Below are 12946 nucleotides of genomic sequence, written 5' to 3'. Positions count from 1 at the left end.
AAACTTGTCTTCTTGAAGTTGGTGATGTAACATCATACTTATTCCAGGACAGCCCCAGTTTTTACTTTTTTACTGCTCTGAGGTCCAGCTGAATCCTAAATCCAGTCTTATTCGTGACCAGAAACAAAGATAAAATTAGGGGAGAGAATTCTGCCCTCAATGAGGAGGTCCTGAGGGCAGGAGGATTGACTCAGAAGTCATTAGAGAAAGGATGATGAAAGGGTTAATCAGTCTGCATTTGTCAGCCTCTTTGGATAAAAAAAGTCATCTCTAAATTAGGGCTGACATATTCCTCAGTTACATGGAGCACTGAGCTCCCTCTGTATGCTGCGCACCTCTGCCTGCTGTTAAATATCAGCTGTTTCTGAAGGCATGATCCGACCTTCAGTCCTTTTTCTCCATGCTTACCCGGTCATGCCCATTTGGGGACTGGGAAGACCAGGAGTCAGGCAAGCGTGGGACCTTAGCTGTGAAGGCTGGCACACAATAGGTGTTTTATAAACACTCTTCTGTCTTGGCATCTGGTGCAGGACCCATTTGTGGCAGTTATGTTGAATCTAGGGCACGGATAGAACTGGAACCATCCTTTGTGTCTTTTTAACAGTAAAGGAGATGGTATTCAGCATACTCAGGTCAATATACAAAACCACTTTATTTTTTATTTAAAAAAATGTTTATTTGAGAGAGAGTGCAGGCACATGGGGGAGGGGGAGAGAGAGAGAGAGAAAGAGAGAGAGAGAGAGAGAGAGAGAGAACGAACGAACCCCAAGCAGGTTCCACACTGTCAGCACAGAGCCCAACGCGGGGCTCAAACCCACGAACCATGAGATCATGACCTGAGCCAAAATCAATAGTTGGATGCTTAACTGAGCTACCTGGGAGCCCCTAAAAACCACTTTAAATATCTTTGTAGAGGGGCGCCTGGGTGGCGCAGTCGGTTAAGCGTCCGACTTCAGCCAGGTCACGATCTCGCGGTCCGTGAGTTCGAGCCCCACGTCGGGCTCTGGGCTGATGGCTCAGAGCCTGGAGCCTGTTTCCGATTCTGTGTCTCCCTCTCTCTCTGCCCCTCCCCCGTTCATGCTCTGTCTCTCTCTGTCCCAAAAAATAAATAAACGTTGAAAAAAAAATTAAAAAAAAAATAAATATCTTTGTAGAAATGTCTGTTTGAACACATTTTATGGAAGGTGAAAATCTGTTGCCCTCAGTTTAGCTGCTCACTACCCTTTTCTCTGAGGCGTTGGAACCATAGCTTTGGATCTCACAGATGAAATCTGTCCTCGGTCTTCTGAGGCCTCCCGGCATTTCGTGCACAGTCCCGGTAGTTCTTTGTGCTCTCTCAAGTACGCAAGCATAACACTTTATTTTTAAATACCTTAAAATTCTCAGTTTATAAATATATTTTATCATTTAAAGGGCTTGTCTAAGTATATTCAGGCATTTTGAGCTTATTTTAGAAGGTAGAAAATGTCTTCGTTCTGTGTCTGCCCTCTTGGTGGTGGGTCCACTCAACATATGTCCGTTTGCTTTTCTTCTTTTGCAGGGGATTGGGTGCTCATGTAGCACAATTGGTTTGCCAGGTTTGTTATGTCTTTGCTGTTTGGGGGAATTGCAGACCCCCCTCTCGAACAGCCTGGGCAGGTAGGGCCGAGGCGGCTTCAGGTGGGCTAACTTGATGCTGGGCATCGTCTTTAGCCCCGTTCTCTCTTTTCCCTTCTCTTCTCTTATTCAGTTTTCCTTGTTTCTCCTGACGCCCCTGCCACTGAAGTGTTCTGTATGTGTTGCTGGATTCAGTACGTTGAGGCTTGTAAGGAAGGGGGATGTTTTCTACCCCCACTCTGTCTTCTGCTACTCCTCCTAGCTCAGGCTTTATTTATTTATTTTAAAGTATATTTATTTTTTTAGTTATCTCCACAGCCAACGTGGAGAACTTATGACCCCGAGATCAGGAGTTGCATGCTCTTCCGACTGAGCCAGCCAAGTGCCCTGCTCAGGCTTTATTTTGATGAACATTTTACAAAATGGCTCTGGTCATTTCCCCATGCCTTGCTGTTTGTGTAAAAGTCTGTATGGCTTTTGCAAAGAGTGTGATGGCTCAGGGGTCGGCAACCTTCCCGAAAATGGATGTCCACTATTTGTGACTCCTATTTTGGTGCTGGGGGTGACGGTGCTCACCCTTGGCAGAGACCAGCAGGAGGTGGTGACTTTTACAGGGGCTGCTGGCCAGCACCAGGCTCGTCGGCTCCCGCTGTGCCCGTTGCTGACTCTGCTTTTCGGCTATTGTGTTTTGGCTTCTGAAGTGTCGTTTGTATTGGCCATCACGTCTGTGCTGTTCCACAGCCTTTTCAGCCTAGGAATTACACCACTTGAACATTTTTGACCTTGTAAGGCTTGGAAGAGAGACTGTAAATCCCAGATCACTCTGTACAGCAGTGTAGGGGCTGACACCAGGGAGAGATCATTGCTTGGATGGATGGGCCTTGGCCTCTGAAGGCTGATCCTTCAGTTGGCCTTGGCTTATATATTGAACATGTACCAGAGGGAGCTGGTGCAGCATAGACTGCTGGTGAGCAGGAGCCCGAGGGAAACTTGGGACAAACACCTGCTTCCACAGCAAAGGATATTTTTTCCTTTTCCTGCTATAGATGGGAGGCTTGTGTTTAATTAAACATATGGTACACAGGGTCTTTTCCCGTATTTCTTATCCTTGCTTCATTCCAAGCCAGTTTCAGGGAGCCTAGTAGAAAAGTCAGTGGCCACCTCTGCCCTTCCTTTCTTCCCTACCAGAAAGCGCAAGGTCTCTGGCTCTGGCTAACCTCCACTTTGGGTGAGGAAGGGCTGAGCAGCCTCACGGTGGGGTCCTGGGTGAAGGCCTGGAAGATGTGATGTGTTTTGACTGGCAGGCGTTTGTATGTGCCCAATGCACTGGGTCTCCTCTAGTAACGGGCATCTAGTCCCCTCTTTTACATTACTGGGAAGGAAGCCTCCTGGGATCCAGGGAGGTAAAATGATTTACTCTGGGCCACATGGTAGTAGAAGAACCCAGAGTAGAATTGTCTGCTTTCTGCATTTATACCATTACATTGGCTCACCGAGGCCTGTATGTCCTTCACGGTCTGGAGAAAATTACACCGCGTCAGCATGGGGATAGGTAGCTGAATATGGTTAAGAGCAAACACTCTGCGATCTAATTTGGGTTCCAATTCTGGCTTTGCTGCTTATTAGCTATATGATTCTGAGTGTGCTGCTAACTTCCCTGATTCTGTTTCCTCATCTCTAGGATGGGAACCATACCCCCACCTCATTAGGTTTTGCGGATCACCCCAGACTGTTCCCTGGTACATATAGACCATCATTACGTTGCAGCTAACAGCATTTTCCATGGCTTGCTTCAGAGTTGAGGCTGGGGTGAGTGTAGGGTCTTCCTTCCCTCCTCTTTAATGGAGTCTGACGTAGGGAAAACTGCAGTAAATCCCAAACCTGCCTGCATTCCTGCACCATCTTCATGCGGGACTTGCCCCGTGGGCAGACTGAGGCCCTACGGGACATGCACCCATTGGAAGGGGACGCCTGTGGTTTAGTAATCCTCCCTTTACTGGCCGAGTGATATGGCAGAGGCAGATTGATTTTATTGGGGGGAGAGAAAAAGAGTTGCATGCTTCTCCAGGTAACCCTGAGTCTTAGACCACCAACTCGTGCATACAGCCAGCTGCACATAACCTCCTGTTTCCTTTACCCATCCCTGCCCAGCTGCCCTGGTAGGATTCATTCTCTAAATATTTGAGGACCTACTGTGTTCCAGGCACAGGGCAAGACACTTTTGTGAGCATAAGCAGACCTAGGCCTTGATTCCTTGGAGCTTATGGGGTTGTGGGGAAGATAGACGTTAAGTGATTAAAGATAAAATTATAATGCTTGTAAGGTTGTGAAGAAGTACTTGGGGCCTTTGGAGCATGCACTGGAGAAATTTGACCTGGTCTGGGAGGCCAAGGAAGGTTTCCAAAAAAGTCACAATTGAGCTAAGAACTGGAGGCAGACGAGAAGGGAGAATTATGAGTGACCAGCCACCCTCCTTCCTTTCCCTTGGTCTTGTAGGAGGCAGTCAATTCTCCTGCCCTCAATCCTTTTGTAATTTTATGTGTTTGCTGTTTTTTTTTTTAACTTCATAGTTTTTGGGGCAAAAATATAGTATGACTGCTACTTTAGGAGTTCAACAAATGGTTATAGTTTATATTTTTTAATGTTTACTGTGTGGCAAGCACCGTATGTACAATGTCGTTTAATTTCTTCAGCAACCTTGCAAGGTGAGTATTACAATTTCTAGGTGAAGAAACTGAGGCTCAGAATGGCTAAGCGACTTGAGTTTTGTCTCATGTTGGTTAATGATGGGAAAGTTGGCATCTGAACCATTTGGGCCACTGCCAAACCTACCTGTACCCTTCTGCCTCTCCCTCTTGCAGATGAAGTTTTGTGGCTTGACCTGGGGATCCAACCACCATCTCCATGTTGTGTCCATGGGGAAAATGTGATCTGAGTCCCAGCCCTCCAACTTATAAATGAACTTTTGGAGCATGGCCCACTTACCCGTTGAGGATTGTTGTCTCTGTCAGGTCAGCATTGAGACTAAGTGAATCTGTCTCACAGTGGTTTTAAAATTGCTTTTTCAGTTCCATTCCAGCATTAACGGAGGATGGTCTTAGAAATAGTCACTTGAGGTGAGTAAGAGTGGGCCAGATAGAAAGAAAGAATGCCAGTTTCATTCCTGCTGCCTGCAGTCTCCCTGTGGGCCATGGGGAAAGAATTTGAGGTAGACTGGTAACTTTTAATTACTTAGAGTTAGGTCTCTGTCACTCTTCTGTGGTTAGTCAGTGAGTGAGCTCTAGATGGGGGCAACGTGTCAGTCACTTCATTTCTCTGAGCCTCAATCTCTTTACCTGTAAAATGGTATGATAATGCGGCTTTATTTCCTCAGCGTTGGTGTGAGATTCAATTGAATTATAGGACCTTAGGACTAGAAGAGGGTATCCATGAGATAATGTTTAAAAATGTTTTGTAGGCCTATGTGAGGGGATGCCACTTTTGTTGATTTACTGTTATGGTTCACATTATTAATAGCATGCCACTTCTCAAACTTCAGCTGTTATCAGAATCGCCCGGAGGGCTCATTAAGCCACACATTGTTGGGCAGCTCCTCCAGATTTTCTGATCCAGTAGTGCTAGAGTGGGGGCAGAGGATTTGTATTTTTAAATCTTTCCTGTGTGATGCTAATGCTGTTGGGTTGGTGGCCACACTTTGAGAACCACTGACAGATACCACTTAGATCTGGAGCCCCTCGGCCCTGCCACTGCCTCAGGCCTAGAGAGTGATAGCTAAAACCCATGGACCGTTGGGGGATAGTGCATGTGGTGGTCTGTGCAGGCCATGTTGTAGCCACATAGAGCTGAGTGGCCACTGGTGACCCTAGGTCAGTGTCTGTGATGTCTGGAATTGGGTGGGAGCATCCTCTCTGTTTCTTTGGATCCCTTAGGACTTAGGGTGGCTTTTGAAAGTCTCCACTACTCAGGGGCAGAGGGTATCTCTTGCAGGTTGCTTTGGGCCAAACTTAGTCCCATCCACATTGGTGAACTCTCACCAATGGATCTTGGCTCAGATCCACCCAAACTGAAGCCCTCTTTGGTTCCTGTAAAGAAATCATCTTTCTTGTGATCGTTCAAGGTTGTAGTAGAGGGAGAATCTCCCTATGGGGCTGGGTGGCTCATCTTTATGTTCTCTCTCTCTTACCCTAAGAGATTTCCCACTAATTGCTTTAACACTTTACTCTCTGTCTCCGTGACATGTGTGGTTTCTGCTTAAATCTCTTTCCTAATTGAGATACCCAACTTTTCCCTTAATTACCCCCATTTCAGAAGAAGGCAGGCTGGAACAGGCTAGCAGCAGTTCTCACACTTTTGCATATTGAGTAGCTTGTTTAAAACACAGATTCCCTGGCTACACCCTCAAAGACTGATTTCTCAGGTCTGGAGAGATTTTTAGGGATCTGAGACCTAGACTTAGGGAAACAATTAAAGAGAATTTGACTTTTCAGTCTGCCAACATGTGGTGGGCACTTTTACTCCAGTCACCCAGGGGCCCCTGCTTGGATGTCTGTTTTCCTTCGAGTCTATATTTCCATACCTAAGACAAAGCTGTGGGGCTGGGGGGTGGTTTGTTTAATGTTGGCTTTCTTGGCCAACAGATGACCCGGCCATTGGTTCTTTGAGGAGAAGAAAGCCTCGGGATTTCTGTTTTGGCCACTAAAGAGATCTTTTACCTTCTATCATATTCCATTTAAACTATGCCTACCCCAAGGTCTAGTGCAAAGTCTGGGTGACCTTTGTGGCCAACACTTGATCCATTCTCTCAACTTCTTATGACTGATAATGAGTTTTTAACTTCTTTTGCTTTATATGGCTGTCTGACTAGCTTTCACTGGGCTGATTTTTATCTCTGTGTTTTTGTTGTAAGCATTATGGAAGTTGTGTCTAGATGGCACTGGGCCTATAGATATCTAATCAGTGGCAGGATAGGTAGGTTCACTATGATGTTTTTGGGCTGGCCACTGCTTGATGCCTGCACAGATCTCAAGACCATGGCAATAAGGGTCTAGAACTGGCTTGACATCCAGTGTTTTACATGGAGAGTTTGTGTGTGTGTGTGTGTGTGTGTGTGTGTTTTCTTTTTAGTACAGGCCCTTGAGGATTACTGTCAGATAGTACTTCCAAGGAGGGAGCTCCAGGCAAGTCTGGGCCCTAACTGAAGTTTGAGGTTTTCACCAATAATGGACCAGCATCAGGAAGGGACCTGGTCAGATAACTATTCCACTGCCTCAGTGGTTGGCAGAAGCTTCTGGCTACAACAGAGTTAGCTGGGTATCAGCTGTGGCAGCAGATTACTCCTAAGGCTAGTTGAGTGTGTGTGTATGAGAAAGAAAGAAAAGGCCCTTACTTCAAACAGCATTTTTCCTGTGTCTCCCAAGGATCTATTTTGTCCCTTTAAATGTTTCTTTTTCTTTTTTCTACATAATAGTCAATGTTCAGGATTGTGGGGAAAAAATTCAGGAAACAACCCAAAAACCCAGTTTTCAAAAGGGCCTGGGCAAACCCTCAGCATTTTGTAAATGGCTCTTTCTAGCCGGATCATTTCTATGGTGGCATGCCAGGTCCCTGCGGCAAGATTGCCGAGTGCTTTGCCCATTCTGTTCGGTCTAAAGTAACTTCTCAGTTCATTCTATTCCTTTTTAATTTTCGTGGTTTCTTGCGTTTGGGTAACTAAATTTAAAGTAAGAGCATGAAATCCGTATAGTACAACCACAGACCCAAAGACCATTGGAGCGACAAGAGTCCTCCCCGGATGGTCCTAGATGGCCCACAGAGATCTTGCAGCTGCTTGGGACCATGGTTGTAAGCCCAGGTGGCCTGCCTCTGAATCTAATACTCTTCTCCTGCCCGTGCTGCCATTGCGGAGGTTCTGCTTCCCTTTACCCCGCTGCTTGGCCAAACTCAGGTGTGGCCGGTAGAGACCAAAGGGCTTCCGGGGCCAATGGAACCACTTAAGTTCAAGGAGACTCATGAGGAAAGGGGTGTTGTTCAGATTGCATTTTAAAACGGGTTGGGAATAACACTGGCTGTAAAAACATGATCAGAAATCTGCAAAATCAACACTCTTTCTTCCTGGTAAACATGAAAGCCCAGCAGCTGCACCTCCCTTACACGTGTTTGGCCAACTGTTGTTCAGGACATCACGCCTCCCGTGGTGGCGTATGATTGCTGACTGAAGCCAGGATTGGCATTCCATCTCTTTGCTGGGTGGAACAGGGCATGTCCGTGCTCTCAAAGCTGTTCAGGTTGTCTTTGAACTTAAACTGGAGCACGTATGCATCCATCTGGGGTTACACGGACACTTGGATATGGTACCACATCCCTTGTCTGGCTTTGCCGACTCCAGACCCAGTGCGGGTAGAACTGATCTTATTTAGTCAGAGGTGGGGATTTGTGGGTGACTTCTTTTCCGTCAGAATCCTCACTCTCTTAGTCACCCCTAACCTCTGTTATACAAGAGAATTTTGTTTATTTCAGAGAATCAGCCCACACACAGGTTTGAAGCAAGTCCAAAAGGAACATTTGCCACTGTGTAAAAACACGTCTCATCTTGCTGCTCTTTGATGAGAACCGGTCCATCCCTTCTATTCACCCCTCCACCAATCCCCCCACCCAACCCCGTTGCCTACATCATTTGTAGCAAACTTACTGTATGGGAATTTACCGGTTTATTTCTCAGAACTGAAGCTAGTGCCTGACTTTCTTAAGGAAATACTTGGGGAAAGCAAAACTGCTTTATTTGTGCTGTCATTTTTTTCCCCCCGTTAGTTTTCATGTATCTTCATAAGGAGATGGCTTGGGAACAGTTACTGAGAAGAATGCAGAGGTCATTAAGAACCAGTATTCATTCCTGGAGTATTCATTCCTGGAGATACAAGCCTGTCAAACAGACCTTATTCCTTTTTAGACGTGGGCTCTGGGACGTGCAGGAGATGCAGCGCCCTGCGTGCTTGTGTCTGGGAAGCATCTAATGGGAAGAAGCGCATTAAGAGCACAGGGCTAAAATGAGAAGTGAGGGCTGGGTGAGGGATTACCCAGAACAGATCCACATTCTCTATGTGGGAGGCCTCTTGTTGCAGACCTAGGATTGTGCCTGGGTCTGTCCTGGTCAATATTTTTTTTCTCAGATACTTGGAGCTGTAAAGGGCAGCCATATGAAATGCACAGATCTGTTAGGGCCAGGGGAGAGAGAGCTTACATTTCAAAGAGTAAACAGAACCCAAAAATCTCTTTTAAGATATGTCCAGCATCTGGATTATAAAAAAAATCTTCTACGTGTAGGATGGGGGTGACCTGATTTTAAAAGAAGCTTTCGTGGGGGAAAAAGAGACTCATTTTGGAAGCTGAGAAAAAGAGGCAGGTCCCTCTCAGAAGGATGGAGAGAGGAGTAGGTGGTTCTTTAGCTGGATACCCTGATAGTTTCAGGCTTGCCTTCTGGAGCTACTACTTACCCTCCCACCCCCAGGTGAAGCGGGACTGGGTATGTGCCCCTTCCACCTGCAAGTGACCCAGGTACAGTGTGAGTTGACTTTGACGTTAGTCCTTCTACCTGGTCTCCCTGAGAAACTCCCTTGCCCACACAAGGAGTCTTACAGATCTGCACTGGCTTTTCCAGGCAGGGGTCTGAGCTCTTTTTCTTTCTGAGGGTTTCCTGGCCAGGTCCTAGGCACTGGGGCTCACGGCTGCCTTTGTTTAAAAAAAGGGAGGGGAGGGGTGCCTGGGTGGCTCCATTGGCTAAGCGTCGACTTCAGCTCAGGTCGTAATCTCACACTGCATGAGTTCGAGCCCTGCGTTGGGCTCTGTGCTGACAGCTTAGCTCAGAGCCTGGAGCCTGCTTCCGATTCTGTGTCTCCCTCTTTCTGCTTCTCCCCTGCTCTCTCTCTCTCTCAAAAATAAATAAACATTAAAAAAAATTTTTTTTAATCTTCAAAATGGTCTTTAGAAAATGGCTAAATGGAACACTTTGTGTTCCTGTTTTAAACTTAAAGACCAATCTATTCTGCAAATGCAAAAAATAGCTAGAAGATGAGTTCAGTTCCATAGTGCTTCAGGTTGAGCAAAGGCAGCAGGAAGAAGGTACAGGTGTGAGAGAGGGGACTAAAACAGGAGACGGGAGTGGAGTGGGGAGGGAAGCTAGGGACCGGTGGGCAGGAAGACAGAAAAGCAAAGAGACTTGCACAGGAAGAAAGAAGACACAAAGAGAAAACAGCACAATTTGAGGTGAAACCAATTTGCAGTAAGGAAGGCCTCTGCCCCAGTGCTGCAGTCTTGGGTCTAAGAATTCTGAGGAAATCCCAATCATTAGCAAAAAAGGATTTGTTTTTTCTTTGTAAATGTGTCATGTAGTTAAAATATGACAACCTGATCTGCCTATCCTTACAGAAAGAAATCTTTATTGATAAGTAAGAAGCTAAGGCCCAATTTAATACCTTTGAAAAGATTCCTTCTCCCCTTATGATCGTTGGATGAATCCAAAGAAAGAAAATTCTGTTTTTATTGATCTATGTATATACATATGCACATATGTAAAAAGAAACTACCTCCAAGTCATCCAGTGGTTACCTCTGGATGGTGATTAGGATTTTTCCTTTTTCTCCCTGTTTTGGAGGGGTGTTATTTTCTAACTTTTTCTTTTTTCCAATGAACAGTATGACTTTAATCAGGACAAAATTATTAAAACATCTGGAAATAATATTATTTACCTCAAGTAGTATTTTTCCCTCCCCAACCCTAATGTATTATTTTTTTAAATGAAAACTTAAGTTGGGAAATAGATGCATCCAAGGTACCCTAGCCCCTCCCCCCTCCTTCCTTTTAAAATTTGTAGTTGTTATCAAAGTTACACACCCATATAGTTTTAAGAATCAGTCTTACAGGACCATGATTTCCTGCCTCCTCACCTCTACCCCCATTCCCCAGTGGCAGTCACTTACAATTCTTAATGGATTCATCTAGTATTTACTTTCACATTTCTCAATAACTTGCATGTTTTGCTGCTTTGGGGCATTATCTGTTGACTCCTCACCATATAAGATGAGCGTTTAGCTCTCTTCTCCCTCCCTGTGCACTATCCCCTATTATCTCTGGAGGAAGAAAAATCCTGTCCTCTCTCAAAGTCATGAGTATCATGCCTTATCCTAGAGGGACAAAGGTTCCTTATGTGGAGTGACATTCACATCTTCTGGCTTTTTGTCATCTTGCCAATAAGACTTTTGAAATCTCTCCAAAATTCTATGTTCTAGGTTTGAATTGGGCCATGCATTGTTACTAGCTCCATGAACCAACCAAAACTAAGAGCCTGTTGGAATCTGAACTGAATTAGGGCATCTCCTGGATGTTGCTTTCTTAGACCAAATATCAACTTCTTTTGTTTTCCTTTGCTTTTCCATAAAAGTCGAGTATGGAGAAAAGCCACTATCCTAGTTAATGGTGAGGGCCACTGTTTGCCAGACTTGGGCGTCTTGGGAGTCCTAGAAGGTACCTTCCTTGAACTCTCCATTCTGGGATAGCCGTCAAAGGGAGGCTTCTGTCTGCATTTGACTGGTGATATTGAAAGTTTGCAAGACTGTGGTAGAGATGCCTGTGTTCTGGGGACCCTGAGGAATTTGTATGAAGTCTTAAAAAGTGTCACCTGTTTCAGAAAAGCTGCTACAGTCGTCTCTGGGTAAGGCATGTAGACCCTACTCTGAGCCTCAAGAGTTTTACTTTGCTCCTAGAGCCACCCACAGACACCTCTGAATTCTCTGTCCAATTCTAGAGGTCGTTCCAATCGCCTTGCCTGTTTTTTGTTGTTTTTTTTTAATGTTTTTTTTTTTTTTTTTTTTTTTTTTTTTTTTTTTTTTTTTTTTTTTTTTTTTAATTTAGAGAGAGAGAAAGAGAAAGAAAGAGAAATTCCCAAGCAGGGCTCAATCTCACAAATCATGAGATCATGACCTGAGATGAAATCAAGAGCCAGACGCTCAACCAACTGAGTCACCCAGGTGCCCCTGACCTTACCTATTTTCTCTTGGCTTGTGAGTGGCTCCTACCTTCTGCCCTTTGCCACTATTTATGGCCCTTCTGAATTCTGGGGAAGACTTCGCTGGTCTTACAGCAGGGATTTTACAGTCTTGCTCATTCATGAAGAATGAGGGGAGGCAACATGGCAGGACTTCCACTGTGAGAAATGAAGACTCGGAATGTTAAAGTTAAAGGGACCTTAGAAACTACATTGTACAGCTGTCCTTGCACACCTCCAGCGGTGGGGGGGGGGGGGCACTCTTTCAAGAGGCCACCCCTTTCAGTGTTGGGTGGCTCATCTCATTGGAAAGTTCTTTCCTACTGAACTGATGCCCTTGTCTGGAACTCCATTAAATAGGTGAGGGCAACCTTGAAGGTAGAGTTTGTTGAAACTAGTCAACAACTCCCCCCATTACTCTTGCGTAAGCAGTATTAAAAATGATTTTAAGAGGCAACTGTAAAAGATGCTGGTAAAAGTTAATGTTTTCTAAGCACTGAGTGTGTTGCCAGAGAGGTTCAGTTTTATTTTTATTTTTCATTATGATTTTGATTTCTTTGAGTCTGATAGAATGGTATCAGTGACATGAGGAATAATTACAGTATCTTTTGAAATTCTATCCTGGAACCCCACCAGGAACCAACCCAGATTCATGCCAAGGAACACATCATAGGTTTTGGGTTTTTAAAAAATGTGTTTTTAAAAATGCTTGTTTGAAATGCTAGACTTTTAGATACTTACAGAGCATTGTTTTAGTGGGTGGACTTCCTTTTTGATCCTCTAAGTTTAAGTTTTTAGTTCAGTTATGGCCATAGTGACCAATCCTGTATTGTGAGTTTAAGAGGCCTCTGAGAAGCGAGACCTGTGTGTGTGTGCACGCATACACACACATGCATGATTGTCTCCCTTTTGTCAACCAGGTCTAAAGTTCCCTTGATTCTTACTACTGCTTTTATTGATTCTTTAGAGATGCTTGCCATCTTAGGAAAGCTGTGTATAATCATTCTTTAAATAAAAATGACTTGCCGTAAAGAGAGAAACTGGCAGCAAGAAATCAACATGTTAACATTGGTAGTTGGATTATTGTGTTTTCTTTGAGAACTTCATTTGTTTTCCCAGCTTTCTATGATGAACATGTGTTTTTTAAGTTTATTTATTTATTTTGGAGACAGAGACAGAGAGCGAGCGAGCAGGGGAAGGGCAGAGAGAGAGAGAGAGAGAGAGAGAGAGAGAGAGAGAGAATCTTATGGCTGTGAGATCATGACCTGAGCTGATATCAAGAGTCGGATGTTTAACTAACTGAGCTGCCCAGGT

The 12946-nt window shown here is 44.8% G+C and overlaps 1 protein-coding gene across 43 annotated transcripts in view; it reads left to right on the top strand.

Moving 5' to 3' along the window:
* SORBS1 (sorbin and SH3 domain containing 1) overlaps positions 1 to 12946 on the top strand; it is a 231558-nt gene that overhangs the window by 36461 nt on the left and 182151 nt on the right. The window contains exon 1 of one of the 43 annotated variants that reach the window (XM_086680433.1): positions 4458 to 4607. The exons of the other annotated variants lie outside the window; for them this stretch is intronic. The gene's annotated coding sequence lies outside the window, so the exon portion shown is untranslated. Of the gene's footprint in view, positions 1 to 4457; positions 4608 to 12946 lie in introns of those variants that run through there. 43 annotated transcript variants of the gene reach the window in all.

The sequence above is a fragment of the Puma concolor genome, chromosome D2 (genome assembly GCF_028749965.1).
Source record: "Puma concolor isolate L17-30 chromosome D2, mPumCon1.1.hap2, whole genome shotgun sequence".
Classification (NCBI taxonomy): Eukaryota; Metazoa; Chordata; class Mammalia; order Carnivora; family Felidae; genus Puma; species Puma concolor.
The sequence above is the reverse complement of the archived record's forward strand: the minus strand, read 5'-3'. Positions and strand labels throughout refer to the sequence as shown.